Source organism: Orcinus orca, chromosome 6 (assembly GCF_937001465.1).
Source record: "Orcinus orca chromosome 6, mOrcOrc1.1, whole genome shotgun sequence".
In the NCBI taxonomy this organism is placed as follows: domain Eukaryota; kingdom Metazoa; phylum Chordata; class Mammalia; order Artiodactyla; family Delphinidae; genus Orcinus; species Orcinus orca.
In genome coordinates, this window is record NC_064564.1 from 87,847,648 (window position 1) to 87,866,466 (window position 18,819).

The 18,819-nt window shown below is 46.0% G+C and overlaps 2 long non-coding RNA genes across 2 annotated transcripts in view; one reads left to right on the forward strand and one right to left on the reverse strand.

The window, feature by feature from the left end:
• LOC117201900 (uncharacterized) overlaps positions 1-11,206 on the reverse strand; it is a 28,509-nt gene extending 17,303 nt beyond the window's left edge. The window contains exons 1-2 of the long non-coding RNA XR_007477983.1: positions 10,695-11,206; positions 2,642-3,681 (exon numbers count right to left, since the gene is read on the reverse strand). This is a non-coding gene — a long non-coding RNA (uncharacterized LOC117201900). The remainder of the gene's footprint in view (positions 1-2,641; positions 3,682-10,694) is intronic.
• Positions 11,207-11,632: 426 nt separating this feature from the next.
• Positions 11,633-17,950, forward strand: LOC125964737 (uncharacterized). Its single transcript, XR_007477986.1, has 3 exons — positions 11,633-11,981; positions 16,602-16,653; positions 17,824-17,950. It is a non-coding gene; the product is annotated as an uncharacterized LOC125964737 (long non-coding RNA).
• Positions 17,951-18,819: the final 869 nt, after the last annotated feature.

Consider the following 18,819-nt stretch of genomic DNA (forward strand, 5'->3'; position numbering starts at 1 on the left):
TGAAGCCCGTGTGCCTAGAGCCCATGCCCCGCAACAAGAGAAGCCACCGCAATAAGAAGCCTGCACACTGCAATGAAGAGTAGCCCCCACTCACTGCAACTAGAGAAAACCTGCGCGCAGCAATGAAGACCCAATGTGGCCATAAATTAATTAATTAATTATTTTAAATATACATATATATATATAAGATCTGAAATTTAAAAATTTGCTAGATTGGATAATAGCAAATTGGACACTGCAAAAGGAATAAAGAGCAATGGAAAAGGTAAATATATGGACACAATGAAAGACTTTTTTCTCAGTACTTCAGCCAGGTGATTGAGGTCATCATCAACTGTGAGAAGTCACATTAGTAGAATGTACCCTTGATATGATGTGATGAGAATGATACTTTATCTCTGTGGTCTTCTTCCTTAGAATTTATAACGCAAGTCTAATTGTGAGAAAAAACACCAGGCAAATCCCAACTGATGACATCCTATAAAATACCTAATACTCCTCAAAACTATCAAGGTCATCAAAAACAAGGAAAGTCTGAGAAACAGTCACAACCAAGAGGAGATTAAGAAGACATGATGACTAGATGTAATGTGGTATTGTGTGTGGAATCCTGGAACAGAAAAAGGACATTGGATAAAAACCAAAGAAACCTGAATAAGGAGTAGACTTTAGTTAAGAATAAGGTACAAATAATGGTTTATTAAGTGTAGCAAATGTACCATACTAATGTAAGTGTTAATAATAAGGGAAACTGGGTTCAGGATACGTAAGAGCTCTCTTTACTACCTTTACAATGTTTTCTGTAAATCTAAAACTGTTCTAAAATAAAAAGTTTATTGAAAAAACTAAACTGACAATAACAAGTGCTGACAAAGATATGGAACAATTGGAACTCTCATCCATTGCTGGTAGGGATGTAAAAATTGCATAGTTTGGAAAACAGTTTGGAAGTTTCTTATAAAGTTAAACCTCTACTTATGGTATAACTCAGCAATATCACTCCTGGGTATTTAACCAAGAGAAATAAAAACATATGTCCTCACAAAGACTTGCATGTGACTGTTTATAGAGGCTTTATTCAGAATTACCACAAACTAGAAGTGACCAAAATGTCTATCAACTGCTGAATGGAGAAATAAATTGTACACATCCATACAATAGAATACAACTAAGTAATGAAAAAGGAAAGGGCTACTGATACATACAAAACATGAATGAAAATCAAAAGCATTATGCAAGTGAAAGAAGTCAGTTCATAAAAGAGTACTATATCATTCAATGTATTCAATGTATGCAATTCCAGAACAAGAAAAACTAATCTAAGGTAGAAAAAAATCAGAACAATGTTTGCATCTTGAGCTCTGGGGAATGGTTAGGAAGGGACAGCTGGGAACTTTCTGAGGTGATAGAAATGTTCCATATCTTGATAGAGGTGTAAGTCACATGGGTATACACATTTGTCAAAACACATTAAGATAAGTAGTTAAGATCTATAAATTTCAGAGGTATGTAAAGTATATCTCATTAAAAAAAAAAAAAGTAAAAATGCTGATATCTATGTCCCACCCCCAGAGATCCTTATTTTGGTGGTTTCAAATGGAAGTTTTTGGGTTTTTAAAGTCTCCCTCAACCAAGGTTAAAAACCTTGATTATAGGTACTTGTCTAATGATAGGATCCTTCAGCATTCCTGTTTGCCATGTAGATTTCTCTCTCTGACTTTGATGTGTAGATCATGGACACTAAGTGTATGGATTTACATGCTTACCTGATGGTCGGGTCCACCTGGGGATGGCTAATCGGCAAGCATCAGGATGCCAAAAGGCCCAAGAAGAAGATAGGATCAGGATAGAGTTTCCTGAAAGCCCCCCCAGCTCTTCTCTTTCTGCCTCTTCTGAGAATGGTCCTGCTTATTCAGGGAGTGGATTGTTATGCTGATGGGAGAGGTAAACTGGAAGGGGACCAGTGGAGGTATCATTATGGGGCAGGGGGAATTCTTATTATAACAATTTTGGAAATTTTTCTGTCTTCAGTTAGCTGGTTTCACATACACAACAAGGTCCCACTGGATTCTGTAATCCTGACCTTCATCCTGATTTTGTCCTCTTGGTAACTTCGGACAGACTATAAAAAGAGAGAGAGCAGGACATGCCCATGTGTTGAGCACATGCCCTGTAATCTGCTGGAACTTTGCTTCTTCTTTCCACTTTGGGGTTAACACTGTAACTATATAACTTTCCTATTAGCTATTTTTCTTCTTTTGAAGCTGACGGGCAACCCATTAACATTTTTAGGGCAAAAAAGCTTCTCTTAAAACTATCCAACATTAATAAAACTGTATAATAAAAACTGAAATGATAAATCCTAACAGTTATTCCATGGATGCTCTTTGTCTGATATGTATTTCAGAACACATGGCCAAAGTTTCTGAGAGGGCTCACTAATAACTAGAACTTTGACTAACAATTTCCTCTAGGGTGCACCAACAAATAAACACATAGACTTAGACACTCCCAATTGAAAGGAATTTTTCAGGTCACTAGCCCAGCCCTCTCATATAGTGCCTGAAGAGCTGCTAAGTGGTACCCAGTCTCTGCTTGCACATGTCCCCAAACAGGGAGACTTATAAGACAATCAACATACCTGTGAGCAGTTCCAACAGCAAGTTTTTCCTGGTGTGAAGCCACACCTGCTTCTCTGTAACTTTTGGCCACGGAGAACATTGGATCGCTTTTTCTGTTTGCTCTCCATGAGCCTTTTCTGCAACAAGTTAAATATCTCCAATTGCTTAAAACATCCCTCCTATGCTTTGAATTTGTCTGCACTCACCAGCTCGCTTTCCCTTTCCCTCATGAGTCCTGGTCTATTTCCATTCATATCCAACACAATTCATCTGAAACAATGTCACTTGAGTGCTGTCTCAGTGCCAGGCGCTAGGCTTTGTGCTGTGGGGTAGACAGGAGCAAGTCAACCTTGGCCTTGTAAGACAGAGAAGGCTTGTCTGCAAAGGCCCTAGAAAACAGGCTGTGATAAGGGGCAGCAGAGAGGGACAAGTATCCTGTTTTCCCCCCAAATCCTCAGGCTCTCATCTTTTCATAAATTTATTTATTTATTTTTGGCTGCATTGGGTCTTCATTGCTGCATGCTGGCTTTCTCTCTAGTGCGGCAAGCGGGGGCTACTCTTCACTGCGGTGCGCAGGCATCTTACTGCGGTGGCTTCTCTTGCTGTGGAGCACGGGCTCTAGGTGCGCGGGCTTCAGTAGTTGTGGCACGTGGGCTCAGTAGATGTGGCTCGCAGGCTATAGAGCACAGCCTTTGTAGTTGTGGCGCACGGCCTTAGTTGCTCCGCAGCATGTGGGATCTTCCTAGACAAGGGATTGAACCCGTGTCCCTTGTATTGGCAGGTGGATTCTCAACCACTGGGCCACCAGGGAAGTCCTCAGGCTCTCATCCTGCAGTGCAGCACGTTTGCTAAAATATATGACTGTGCAAGCTCAAGGCATGATTAGAGTAGACTGCTCATCAAATGTTTGATGAATGCAAGTCGCTTGACTAAGTCTCTGTGTTCCAAATTCCTGGGAGAGAGTGTGATTGGCCCAGCTTGGGTCAGAGGTCCTCCTGGCTCCATCACTTGTCTGCAGAAGGGGCTGCATCCACTGGTATGAAAAGCCACACTTTCTGGTCTAGGAACAAGGAAAGTTCCATGAAATATGGGCATTTTCTCGATTTTATAGCTGGAGAAACAGATTCAGAGAGGTGAAACGACTTTGCCAAAGTTACTACTTGTTAATGGCAAAATTGTGTTTGAATTCTGGGCTGCCAATTGACTCCCTGCATTTACTCAGCAATTCTTTCTGGAACTTGTTTAGTCATTCGCTTATCTATTCATGTATTCATTCAACTAGAACTTCTCTGGCACTAACCACGGGCATGATGTGAGGGCAGCATGGGATACAGCAATTAGTCACATAGATGTGCCAGAGGGACACCCGTCAAGAGCATAAAAGAGAGTTCCTGCCCTGCTCAAACACATGGTTTTACTGGAGAAAGGAAACATGTGGACACCACAAATTCAGGCATTGTTGCATGAAATGACTCCAGGAGTGACTGATATTTCAAGGCCTAGAAGATGTCAGAGCAAAGAGATCTCTGAGGACCAGGGTGGTTGAAGAAGCCTCCTATAGAGGCAGAACTCTGAGTAGGTGCCTGCGGATAAAGAGAGAAAGAAGGAAGAATCCCAGTAGGCAAAGAGCTGTGCTGATTCTGCCTCTGAGTATTGCTCATTTGTATCCACTTCTCTCCATTCCCCACTGTGCCCTCCCCTGGTCCGAGTCACCAGCTTCCCTTACCTGGACACAGCAAAAGCCTCCCTAGCCTGGACACAGCAAAAGCCTCCCCAGCAGATCTGCCTCCCCCTTGCCTTGTTGTCCACGAATCCATTTTAAAATTCAATTGCCAAAAACTTCAAACATATCAAAAGTATAGCAAACAATGCAAAAGTCACAAGATACCCACCCTTTTGACTCAGTAGGTATTAACATTTCACTATATTTGCTTCAATTCTGTCTTGTATAGAAATATAAGATTATAATTTCAGCTAAATTCCTACCCTACCCCTTAACCCTCCGTCCACAGAGTAAATATTATCCTAATTTTGTGTGATGAATTCCCACATGTATTTTTATATCTTTTCTATTGATGATCCACAAACCACAAAGTATTAGGTTCATATCCTTTTGCAAGTTGCCTTTTTTCCCCCACTGCTCATTATATTTTCAGATTTGTCCTGATACATGGAGATCCGGTTCATTCATTTAACCATCGAGTAGTGTTCCAATGTATAAGCAAATTGCACTTTACCAAGTTGTCCGTCTACAGATGCCTGGATAGGTCATTTCAACTTTTTTACTATTACAAATGGTACTTCAGTGAATATCCTTACATAGACATGCCTCACACATGTCTCTTTGGGTAGGAACCAAGAAATGGAGTTGCTGGGTTAAGAATACCCACGTCTGAGGGGATCAGATTTAAAAAAAAAACCAAAAAACAAAAAGGAATATCCAGATCTTCAACTTTACTAGGTGTTGCTTAATGGTTCTTTAAAACAGTGGTTCAGGTTACAGGTATACATCCCATTATATGTGAGTATGGGAGTTGCAGTGGCTCCACATCCTCATAGATGCTTGGTATTGGCAATCATTTTTTTAAAAATCTGATCCCCTCTTGCCATGGCAGACAGAGGCATCTTCAAAATCATGCCTGACCACGTCCCTTCCCTGCTTATAATCCCTCCAGTCCTCCCCCACTGCTCTCTATGCATACCACCAGAGTCTTGCTCTGCATAAGCTAGTCCCTGGCCACTTCTCCAGGCTCACCTCTCCATTCTCTCCTACTCCAACATGCATGAGTGCACACACACACACACGCACGCACACACACATGCATGCACGTGCTGTGGTGCAGTCGAACCAAACCATGTTTGTTCATGTCCCCTAGCCTTCTATTGTCTTTGGGCCTTGGTTCAAGCTATTCCCTCTGCCTAGAATATTCTCTCCCTCTTCTTCAGAGGGCTGATTCCTACCAGATCTCAGCTTGATATTTCATCCTTTGGGAGGTCTTTGCAGGCATCCCAGGGCTGAATGGATGCCTTTCCTCACATTACCCCAGCACCATTGGCTTCTGGCATCGCAGTTCGCAGTGCACTGTCTGATAGTTGCCTGTCTATTACTTCCCTGACCCTCTAGACTGTGGACTTCGTGATAGCAGGGCCTGTGTGGAGCTTCTTATGGGAGTGTGCTCTGTGCCAGCCTACCTATTGAATGGATTTGTTAAATAATCCATGGGCAGGAGACAGGTCTGGGTGGAGCAGAGGTGGCAAGGTGGGGGGCAGTTGGAAATCAGACTGGAGAGGAATTGCGGCCCTATCACCTTCATAACCCCAATTTCCAGGAAAGGAAACAGAGGCTCAGCCAGGTGACTGACCTGTCTAGAGTCATGCATTTAGTAAGTGACAGAGCAGCTTTGATTCCCAGTCTTCTGACTCCGTGTCCAGCTCTTTCTGCTGCCCCTCAGCAGCAACCAGTGGGAAGGAGCCAGTAGAGAGGGAGGGACAGGGCTGCCAGGGAGGGAAGGCTGAGCAGGAGAGGGAGGCCTCAGGATCTAGGACGCAGGTGGAGGACTTGGCTCAGCAGATATGGCCCTGGATCCTCTGAGCCAGCAAGGAAGGAAGAACATTGGGCCAAATTTCCAGATCAGATACTTGTTCAGACCGTCCTGGGAGACTTGGGTGGGCCGGCCCTTCTCTGGGGAGGAGCAGACTTGTGGAAAGTAACTCAGCATCTCCCTCGGCACCCACCCGCCCTGAGTGGCCTCTTCCTGCTGCATCAGGAGAATGATTTCTCAAGGTCCCCTCTGGTAAGAGGGAGACCAGAGCCAAGGACAGCTGGGAGGAAACAGGAGCCTAATGCAAACAGGCAGGAGCTGGCCCAGGGCCTAGGGCCCGAGCGGAGAGTACACGGGTCAGGTTCAGAGACTCCATCCAGTTATTGCGTGTCTAGAGGAACTCACGTTTGCAAGGGCAAGTGGACATCGGTAAAACAGGGACAATAATACCCATGCCTCGTGTGAGTATGGTGGGGATTAAGTAAGGTGAAATATGTAAAAGGGTTAGGGTAATGCTCAGCACATAATATCACTCAATCAACTGTAGGTATTACCTTCTTACAGGGTTGTTGGGAGGAATGAACAGGATTATATGGTGGACAAACCTGTAAAACTGTGTGAGTGTTGGTGAGCAGTCTTTTTTCGTCAGCAACTCGATAAATGAGTGTGGACGACGTGGGACATCCAGTGGACAGAGAGAAGGGGTGTGGACTCGAGTGACCAATCACCCTCCTCCGTTCCTTTGGTTTCTTCACCTGACATCTGCATCGGAGACTACACGAGTCAGTTCTGGAAACTGCTTAGAGATGGCACAGTCCAATCCTCCAGCTTCACACAAGGGAAACCAAGGCCTGCAGGGTGGAAGTGACTTGTCCAGGGCTGCAGACAAGGCATCCCCAACTCAGATCCAACACTGCTCCCTCTGTCCCCGCAGTTCAGCCCAAGCTCAGGACATGGCTCTTTCAGCAAGGTCAGTGGTTGGCTGTTCTTCCACATTGTCCACACCCACCCCTAAAGTCAGCGGGGCTCCTGCCAGCTCTGAGCACCTCAGTGTCCAAGAGCCCCCTGCCTTGATCACCCTCTTTCTAGCTTCCCATAGCGGGCAGTTGAAAGTAATTGAAAGCTACTTCCATCTCTGTTTTCCCCTGCAGAGCTCTCCTTCCCTGGGCCTCTCTGGGAGAGCTCGGGAGCAGGTCAGCGGCATGTATACACCTGCTACCTTACCCAAGGTTCCTTCAGCATTGGGCAAGTACAAGCATTTCCCTTCCCCTCAGACAGAGTCCCCTCCCTCTTTCCTTTTTAAAATGACACCGCCGACCACACACACCTTGCCATTGAACTTGCCCATCTAGCACACACAGAAGCTCATTCTGAAGGACCTTGAGTATGTGTTCCTGTTACACAGGTGGGATTTCTCTACTGAAAAACAGTTGCAGGAGAAAGCAGATAACAAAATTCCAGGCCTGTTAAGAGCTCATTTGACCCCAAGGACAGGCTGATGTCTGAAAGGCAGATTGAGTAACTGAGCTCACATCTTACCAAACAGTTTGGATTTTACTTTCTGGGTAAAAAGTTATCAGTCTGTGGCCACCACAGTTACTTTGAAGACATGGACCATTCTTATTGCCTCTGGAAGGAAAGCCCCCAGTCCCTGCATCCCATTCCCCAAAGTAAGGAGCACCAGGCCTCACCCATCCTTCAAGCCAGCAGAGCTGAGAGGCCAGCGTAGCACATGCTTGAAGAAATGGAAGGAGGAAACTAATAATATTTGTTAAGAACTTGCTATGTAAAGATGTGGTCTTAGGCCTTTTACATATACAAGCACACCTGGGAGTTATCTCGGGTTCAGTTCCAGACTACCACAATAAACAAAATATTGAACTAAAGCACATTACACAAATTTTTTGGTTTCCCAGTGCATATAAAAGTTATGTTTACACTACACTGTAGTCTAGTAAGTGTGCAATTGCATTATGTCTAAAAAATGTACATACTTTAATTAAAAATACATTATTGCTAAAAAATGCTGACCATCGTCTGAACTTACAGCAAGTTATAGTAGTAACATCAAAGATCACTGATCACAGCTTGGTGCTTTGTGACCACCTAGAGGGGTGGGATAGGGAGGGTGGGAGGGAGACGCAAGAGGGAGGGGATATGGGGATATATGTATACATATAGCTGATTCATTTTGTTATACAGCAGAAACTAACACAACATTGTAAAGCAGTTATACTCCAATAAAGATGTTAAAAAAAAGATCACTGATCACTATAATAAATATAATAATAATGAAAATGTTTGAAATATTGTGAGAATTACTAAAAATGTGACATAGGGACTTCTCCAGTGGCACAGTGGTTAAGAATCCGTCTGCCAATGCAGGGGACATGGGTTCGATCCCTGGTCCAGGAAGATCCCACATACTGCAGAGCAACTAAGCCCGTGTGCCACACTACTGAGTCTGCAGTCTAGGGCCTGCAAACCACAACTACTGAGCCCATGTGCCACAACTACTGAAGCCGCATGCCTAGAGCCCATGCTCCACAACAAGAGAAGCCACCACAGTGAGAAGCCCGTGCACCCCATCAAAGAGTAGCCCCTGCTCACTGCAACTAGAGAAAACCTGCACACAACAAGGAAGACCCAACGCAGCCAAAATTTAAAAAATAAAAAATGTAACATAGAGACACGAAGTGAGTAAATGCTGGAAAATGGTGCCAACAGACTTGCTCAACGTTGAAGGGTTACCACAAACCTTCAATTTGTAAAAAAAACATCATACCTGAGAAGTGCAATAAAGTGAAGTGCAATAAAACGAGGTCTGCCTATAATATTATATGTGTATGCATTTGCATACAACAGCCCAGGGACAGGAAGCTTTACTATCCCTGATCCCCAGAGGAAGAAAAGGAGGCTCAGTTGCCTGATGGCAAGAGTAATGGAGATCAGATCTGCACGTTGGACTCAGTCCTCTCTGAGATCTCTCCATCCTGCCTTTCTGCACAGTGATGACACCCGGAAAAAGTTGGTGCTGCCTTTTCAGAGCTGACAACACTAAAGGCCCTTGGAGCTGGTCTGGCCACCAGGAGCTTTCTGATCTCCCAGATGCCCCTCCTGCCCTCCAGTCTGTCCGGTTGATGTCAGCTGGAACAGTTGGAGGGCTGGCCCAGGCATCCAGAGGTGAATGCCCTGTCCTGGGCCGGGGGCTACTTGTTGGTAAGAGAGCAATGCTGCTGGCTCTCTGGGAGGGGAACCAACTGTGAACCTGGCTGACAGGACGTGCTGACTGCACAGGTTTGCCTGGTATTGGAGCCAGCGCGGTTGGTCGCAGGGAACTTGATGAAAATAATCAGCTGCAAACTGCTCAAAAACAAACAGACTCCGATCCAGAGGTTTGAATAACAGCCCCCTCAGCCAGATGGCTGCAGGAGCCTTGCCAGGGAGAAAAAATGATCTCCCACCCTGAATTTCCTCTTTGTTCCGGACCCTGCTCTCTTTGGACGTCATTGGCTTCCCGCCCCTTTCATGCACCAGACACCCAGAGTCTTGTGTACAGGGAGCTTAAGGAAGCTTTCCCGAGATTAGGACTTGGGGACAGGGAATCCAGGCAAAGAAGTGGCTTTCTTGTCCCAGCATGAGTCACCCTAGTTCACAGCTGTCTGCATGTGGACCTGGAATGCTGCTTCCTTCTCCGAGGACACTCCCAAGAAGCCCAGGACCCTTGTGGGTGCAGAGCAGGAAGTCATAAGCAGGGCCGCTTTGTGTGGGGCAAGCCCTCTGGACACCCTAGTCCTCGCCAAGAGACTGTCATGTCTGAGCTATTGAAAAACTGAATGCTAGCCTGTTTCCACATTAAATTGCAACCACCCCTGGAGCGAAAGGTGGCCAGTGTGTCCTGCCAAACTCAGCCTCCCTATGGCTCCAGTAAGAGCATCGATGTAAGAGTAAGGCCAGTGTGGGTTTGAATCCTTTCTCTGCTACTAGACATCTTCTTTGACCTCTCTGAGCCTCAGTTTCTACATCATTGAGTTTTAGTGAGAATAATAAAGAAATTATATTTTCAATGCATGCAGCACAGTATCTGGCACATAGCAGGCACTCTGTAAACACTGGTTTCCTCCCTCCTAGCCCTCTGGTCCAGAGCCTTTTGGTACTAATTTCTTCTATTACCCACTCCTAAATGCTTTCACTGATCCATAATCTAATATTTCATTCTTGGCTTTTAGCAAAGTTGCAGGTATAATCCTGGCAGTGTATAATTACATGAAGTCACATCAGTCTTATTTAACTTACAAGTTTACTTAGAACTTTCCTCCCTCTATAAGAGGTAATGACATTTAAAAAAAATCTTAACAAACAAGTCTATGAATTTGTATTAAGATTATCAAACATATTAGTCAGGGTCAGCTGGATTTTGCTGCAGTAACACACACCTCCCAAATATGAACGGCTTAAAACAGCAAAAGTTCATTTCTCCCTCAAGCTATAAATCCACTGTAGGTTGGTGGAGTCTCTGCCCAACACTGACCTCTCTTACATACTCAGGGTTCATCATCTGGAATGTTGTTGGCCCCTGCAGCTGGGGGAGACGATGAAGAGTTGCTTAGCACTTAGCAGAACTGGAACGCCTCAGCCCTAGCACACATCACTTCACATTCATTGGCCCGAGCAAATCACATGATCTCACTTAACCTCAAGGGAACAGGCACATCCAATCCTATTGTGTTCAAGGTGGGAGATAATTGATGAACAACACTACTGTCAACCACTTGGAAGCTCACTGTTTTAAGAAGATTGGAGGAAACGCTGCAGGCAGGCAGAAACACTGAAATTCCACCCCTGCCATCCACCACTAGGGATTTGCTAGTCATTTGAAAAGTAGAATGTGCCCAGACATTTGCATAAAGAAGTTCCTTTTGTTCCTCCCTTCATTCTATTTCCTTGGTCCTCAATTTCCAGTGTGCATAAGAATGATTTGACATTGCATAACATTGTATATATAATCCTAAAGTGTTTTCGAAGTGTTTTAAACATAGGCAGTTTTCCCTGTCTGTGCTGAATTTAGAACCTGACCTATTGAGGATGTGACTCTGTAGTATTTAATTAATACTAGTGCCTGACTTTATTGTTTTTTTAAAACCAGTTTATTGAAGTGTAATTGACATACAAAGAGCTGTACAACGTAATGTATGCAATCTGATGAGGTTGGAGATAATTATACATCCATGGAACCATCACCACATTCTATGCCATAAACATGCCAATCACTTCCAAAAGTTTCCTCCCACCCTGTTTAACTGCCTGAGTCTAATTGTTCCAATGTTTCATTGCTTTCTCCTCTTCTGTGCTTTACTTATGCTCTGAGGGGCCATTCCATCTCTGAATCCAATTGCAATTAATATTTTTTTTGATTTTGTGTATGTACTTGACAATAAGAGTTTATAAGAACTGATCTGTACCCAAAACTCTAAAAAAGTCTTCTACATATATGACGTCATTTAGTGATTCTCACCATAACCCTAAAGAATTTGTTTAGTAGTGGAACATTTCCATTCTACTGATGAGCTAATGGGAGCTCAGAGAGGCTGAGTGACTTGTGCAAAGACACACAGTGCAGATGTGTTGAGGTCAGGTTTTTGAACTTAATTCTGTCTGCCTTCAAATTCCGCAGGGCCACTCTGGGCACACAACGTTCCGGAACTTGGACATCCAGGAATTCCTGTCAATTAGGCATTTATTCACAGAATAAACATTTCCCTGAAGAGCTCTCCACAGCTGGCCAATCGCATGACCCTGCCACATTTCGATCTAGGTGGTGAGATGCCCATTTGTCTTTGAGGTGTGATGCGTGAATTGAACTGTCAGTGTGTTATATGTGTGTGTGTGTAAGCTGGGTTCTGTGGGGGGGGGGGGTTTGTGTAAGCCTTCCTTGATGTGCAGGGTCACCAGATAAAACACGGGCATCCAGTTAAATTTGAATTTCAGATGAACAACAGATTATTTTTTAGCATAGTAAGTCTGTCCCATGCAATATTTGGGACACTTATACTAAAAAATAATTTGTTGTTGACCTGAAATTCAGATTTAACTGGCACCTTGTGTTTTTATTTGCTAAATCTGGCAACTCCATCTACAGGCATGTGTGTCCGTATAAATGGGCTTACTCGTTTATGTCTCATGTGCACCTGAGCACGTGTGTGTCTGTGCCTGTGTGTGTCTGTGTGCCTCTGTGGGTCTGTGTGCATGCGTACCCCCACTGCGGAGGAATCAGCAGGTGGTTGGGAACAAACAGCTCTACCACCCAAAAGCTTATCTCCCACCAGGCCAACCCCACTGGAGCAAGCGAGGTCAGGATGGGCCAGGGAGCTTGGACCTTCTGCTGAGGGCAATGAGGAGCCATGGAGGACTCTAGGCTGAGGAGGGGCAGCCCTGGATGTGTGCCGGAGACATCCCTCTGGCTGTGTGGTGGAGAGGGCCAACGGGGAGGGAGGCCTTGGTGAGAGAGGATGAGGATCTGGCCTCAGGCCTTGGCAGTGGAGATGGAGGGAAAGTGGCCAATCGCGGGACTTGTTTAATGTTTCCGCTGGGGCTGAAGGAGGGAGGAGTTGGCGGTGACACTCAGCTTTCTAGCTTGGATATCGGATGGACTGTAGGCTCCTTGAGGGTCTGTCTTGCTCCCTTCCTCCTTCTCAGTGTCAGGCATGGTGCCTGGCATGTAATGGATGCTCTCTGGGTGTTAATGGCATGAACACATGCGTGTAGGAATGAGAGAAATGGGAACCCAGGAGGAGGCGGGGGAGGAAGGGAAGGTCTGGGAGGTAGGCTGACCTCAGGTACTTGGGTCTGAGGTGGCAGTGGGACTTCCCAGGGCGACGTCCAGCAGGCAGTTGGCCATATGACCAGCTTAGGAAAGAGGTCCAGGCTGGAGAAGCAAATTCAGGGGGTATGAGTGGGTGGAAAAGGTATGAAACCACCAGCTGGGATCAGCTCACTGCAGGACACAGTGAGGAAGGAGAGGGCAATGGTGAAAGGAGGAAGCTTGGGGTACAGCAGCATTTAAGGAGCTGGAAGCAGGAGTCTAAGAGGGTCAGTGTTTCCCCCTCACTGGGCTGCTGGGGATTAAGTGAGATACCCATGGCCTGGCAGCTCCAGGAGGGCCAGGCAAGGGTGATAAGTGGGACATTTAATGGGCACCAGCCAACAGGTGCCAGGTCTTTGGGCTCCCAGCTATGCTGGAGTCAACTCTGGAGTAGCTGGATCTTAGGGGAGTGAGGGGAAGGAAGGGAGGAGGGCCTGGGCAGCTGGGGCAGGGAGGGGGCACTCGGAGGCTCAGGGCAGCTGCTCTGTAAAACAGAAACATGGAAATATTTTAACATGTAGGACAGTTATATAGGGATATCCTGGCTGCATGTCAGCCCTGGCGACTGACAGTATGTATGTATTTCATTCCTGGCTGTGGCCTCATGTTAGAATAGCGCCCAGCAGTGAGTAAATGGTAGTTCACATCAGGTCCTCACACAGTGCCTGGTATATAATAGGCTCTCAATAAATGTGCTTCCCAGTCTTCTTTTCAGGGAGTAAAGACGCCTCCATAGTAAAAAGGAATTTCCTCCTCTGAGCACGATTTTTCTATTTTAGGGAATCAGATTTCCTTCCACTTGGGAAGACCTGTCTTTTCTGCCATTGAATTCCTGGGAATTTCAAAGGCACCAGGCTGCAAGCTCGCTGTGGCTCACGGCACAGTCAGAGCCCAAGTGAACAATGGCCTGATCTTGAGGGACAGTTCCAGTCAGGGTCACCCTTCTGGTAGCTTCCCCTTCCTTCCGACACAGCTTAGTCATCTGTCAGGAACCAGGAGCTTCTCCTGGGCCTGGCACATAATCTGTGCTGTGTGTTTGCTGTGATTATTTTTGTTATTACTGTCCCTGGGCCTGGTGTTTCCTCAAACTGAATCTTCTCTGTGACTCTAAAGCTTAATTTATTTTATTTTATCCAAGCTTCAGACTAATACCTCGATGGCTGTGGATCCCCAAACAGGGTCATTTTGCAGCAACTAATTCTAACACAGTCTCTTTCTGGTGATTTTTAAACACTCACACCACAGAAGAAGGTAGGCTTCCTTCAAGAGCTCACTTAATTTAGATAAATATTTGGCCTTGTGGATATACAAACAGTCCTAAAATGTACCTTTTCCTAGGCGTAGGGTCTCAAAAGGGTTTTCAGGATTCAACGCATATTCATTCAGTTATCAATTTGTCCACTTAGTTGTTCCCACTGGAATGGCAACGAGGGTAGAGCTTTTTGTCTGTTTTGTTCACAGTTGTAAACCCAGAGTCAGAACAGTGCCTGCCACATCGTAGGTGCTCATGGCACATTTGTTGAATGAATCAATGAGTGAATGAGCATCTTCTCTGTGTCAGGATACCCGGCATTGGAAAGCCAGATTAGGACACAATCACCCTGCTGTCCACGAGCTTGTGGTCTTGTAGAAGAGCTCTCCACTTCCCCCCAACATCTGAAATTCAAAGCAGTTCAACACAACTCCCCGTGAGATATGTAAACACCCTGTACTGGTCACAGAAGCCTAACAGGAGGAATGACACTGTTGTTGGGAATGCCAGTGAAGATGTCCTAGAAGAGGTGGCATTTGAGTTGGGTTTGATTTCCGCAGGAGGAGTTGGCAGAAGGGAAACAGGATGAGCCAAGGTCCAGAGAGGGAAACGTTGTCTTAGTAGAGGAAGTTGCAGGAAGGCAACCTGGGTTGTGTAGGTCACTGTATTATAAGCTCCAGGAGGGCAGGGGCTGTGTCTGTCTTGTCCCTTGTTACATGACATTGCAACTGGCACATAGTAAATTGTAAACTGTAGCTTAAGAATGAATGAGTGATATGAGAATGGAAAGAAAAGATGGGACCTAGAAATCTTTTTTGGAGGTTTGTTTAGCACCTACAATGGGTTTCATTGTCCCCTTCCATCCTGTGTAGATGCTCGTGCCTAGAAGGAACCTTAAGTTCAACCCCAGTCACCTCTGTAACACCCCACCAAGGGGTCATGTACTTTTGGTTGGTATGCCCCTTAGTGATGGGGTGCTCACTCCCTCCCACACAGCTGGCCCCTCTTTTGTGTACATCTGATTGTTAGAATAGCCAGCCTTACATTGACCACACAGAAGCAGAGGGATGGCAGGGAAAGACCACTGAACTTGGCTTGGCTCCTGGCCCTGCCACGGACTTGTGTGGTCCCTTGGGCAGGGCTGGTGTAGCCAGTGATTACAAGTGTGGGCTCTGGTGTCTGACAGTTACTTGATGTGCAAGTAAGCTTAAATAAACTAAGCTTCTCCTCTGTGCCTTAACTTTCTTATCTGTAAAATGGGGATAGTAATAATAGTACTTTCCTCATAGGATCTTTGCGGGGATCCTTCTCAGTACCTTATTAGCAAATTAGTAAGTACTCAACATAATTAACCATGATTTGTAGTGTTATCACCTCCTTTCTGCCTCTCAGTTTCTTCCTCTGTATAATGGAACTTAGAACTCCTGCCTTGGATGTCTCAGGTGGTATGTTTGAGGAACCAGAGAGAACGGGTGAGAGGCATCCACAGAAGGGAGGGTTGTGTGCTCTTCCCACCAGCTGTGGTGTTTGCCATGGGAGACTTCACCACATGGCTGGCCCCCCAAATCACTCCCACCCAACCCAGAACCCGAGTTTTCTCTCCACCTTTGGTGGCTAGGTTTCTGCTTCTTGCCATCCCATATCTCGACTTCTAAGATGTATATTTAGAACAGGCCTCTGCAAGGAGCAGAAGGAGGAAATGAAGGAAAGGAAACAGGCAAAGTTCTCTCTCTCAACAAGTCCTTGGGGGCCTCAGGACTCAGGCCCCTTTGCAAAGCAGGCTCACCCAGCCTTTGAAATAACCACTTCCTTCTCTCTTGACCTTTTCAGATCAGAGAGGTGGGAGGGAGTGTGGAGGTTCACTTCCCAGACGTGCTAAACAGGAGGCTGCAGGCTTTCCTCTGATGTGCCCCACTTGTCCAGGGGCCCTGCCTCTGGTAGACAGGGCTCTGGGCTGTGGCCGCTCCTCCTGGGGTCTGCATTGGACTTGCCAGTGGCCCAGCTGCCACTGAGTACGCGGGTTTCTTTGAAGAGGTTTGGCTGACCTTCAGCAGAGCTGAGGTATTATCAGAGCTGGAAGAAGTGTTAAGACTCCAGGGCAGTAGTTTCCAGGCTGGGGGTCCCTGGGTGTTGGGTTCCTGGGACTATGTCCAGTTCTTTCAAAATCCTAAAAGAGAGAGTCCATAGTTCCTGTGTGAGGGCTCATAGGCTCCTAATAGTGTCAGGTGTCTCCGTGTTTCTGAAGTCAATTCAGGGTGGTCCCTGTGCACCCTCGTGTTTGGAGAAAATAATAACAGCTTTTTATTGAGCTTCTCCCCTGCCAGGAGCTGGACGAAACCCTTCACACATCGTCTCAGTGATCTTCAACCTGGTAAGGTGGGTACGCTTATGGTTCCTATCTTGCAGATGGAGAAACCGAGGGTCAAAGGGGCTAAACAAGCTGCCAGAGGCCACACAGCCAGCCAGGATTCCAATCCAGACAAGCTGGTTCCCAGCTCCACCCTCAACCACTAGGAATAGTCTCCTGGAAGCTCTGTTACGTGTCTCTGAATATCACAAAAGGGGCAAACACATTCGTCATTACTCAGGAAAAGTACCGGCAGGGAAGATTTTTGGATGCAAGCACTCGACGTAGGAGGAATAATAACAGAGGTAGTGGGATAGTGCGAGCCAGACACCTTGTGTTGTAGAACTAAGGCCCAGTGAAGTGAAGGTCTCGCCCAAGGTCTTCTTGTGAACTGGCAACTGGGACAAGAATTTGTTTTATTTCAAGTGGACTCCTTGGGCCTAAATCCAGAGGGACCTTGGCTAGCCAGGAAGCAGGCCAGCAGTGGGTTTTTCCTGAGCTAGTGGCTCATACCTTTGATGGCATCAGCCTGTGGCTCTGCCGGGCAGAGTCTCTGAGCTCCCCCTGTCCCAGCAGGCTGCTCCCCGTTATGGGACTGACCGCAAATCCTGACTAATTGTCCACCAGTCCCCACCTGCCTCCCACCAGCTGTACAGAGCTTTGGCCTTGCCAGACCAAAGGGCTGCTGAGTGCTGGTGGGGGCCAGTGGTATTCGTCTTCAGCAAACTCTTCCCTCATCACCTCTGTGACTTCCAATTCCCTACTTGTGCACGTACTTTACAGTTCGCAAAGTGCTTCCACATCTATTAGTTCATTTGAGACTCAAAGCTGCTCTGGGAGATGGGCAGGGCAGGGATAATGTCCCATATTATAGAAGAGGAAAAGGAAGTTCCAAGAGGCAAGTGCCTTGTTCAAGGTCACACGCTCAGCTAAGAAATTTTGGAGCCAGAAGTTGGAGCTGAGTCCACCCACACAGCCTCACCCCTTTAAAAAAGAGGAGTCTCAGGGAGCAGTGATGAGTAAGGTGCTAAGCTGGGTCCTGCAAAGCACTTTATATATAATTAACAGCATCACCATTAACCATATCTTTCTTTGCATAGTACACAAATACAAGTACCTCAGTTAAAACAGTTAAACCTGTATCAACTAAGATTCCAGTCCTGCATTCTGAGAACTCATTATGTGATGCAAATACACAGGTGTTCAAGTCAGAAGTGGTTTCTGTCTCACTGTCACCCTGGAAAGACGGTTCATCATCTGGGTCTTGGTTTCTACAAGTGGACAGAAGGTAATGATAACACTTACCTCGCTTCTTATAAAAACGAGTAGGACCATTACATACAAATTTCTTTCTTTTTTTTTTTTTTTTTTTTTTTGCGGTACGCGGGCCTCTCACTGTTGTGGCCTCTCCCGTTGCAGAGCACAGGCTTCGGACGCGCAGGCTCAGCGGCCATGGCTCACGGGCCCAGCCGCTCTGCGGCATGTGGGATCTTCCCAGACCGGGGCATGAACCTGTGTCCCCTGCATCGGCAGGCGGACTCTCAACCACTGCGCCACCAGGGAAGCCCCCATACAAATTTCTTTTATGAAATTTTTATATGACTGTTACACATGACAATGAATTTTCATAAGCAGGGAAGGTAAGAGAAATTTACATCTATAAGCTAATGATTATTAAGTGCTTCCTGAGTAATTTACATGGCTCATGCCATTAATTTGAACAATGGCCTTTAGGAGGCTAGTACCTTTATGATCTCCACTGTATACATGAGGAGACTGAGACGCAGAGATTTTAAGTAACAGGTAGCAAATGGCAGAAGCAGGATATTAAATCTTGGTAATTTAGTGCCAGCAGGTAAGCATTTTAACTGCCCAGGTGCCTCAGAATCACCTGAAGGCCTGGATAAAACACAAATTGCTAGGCCTCACCCCAGAGGTTCAGATTCAATAGGTGTGAGAATTTGATTTCTAACAAGTTCCCAGGCGATGCTGACGCTGCTGGATCAGGGGCCACGCTGTGAGAATCCTGTGCCACACAGAGCTCTCCTGGCACTTCCTGCCATACAAGTGGCCAAATCAGGACCTCTGAGGCCTGTTTGCAAGGTTAGCTGGACATCCATGCACTAGATACTTGATTTATGTCACAAGACATATGTTATGCTCATGGACAAAGTAGACGTGGAGGCTGAGGAGGT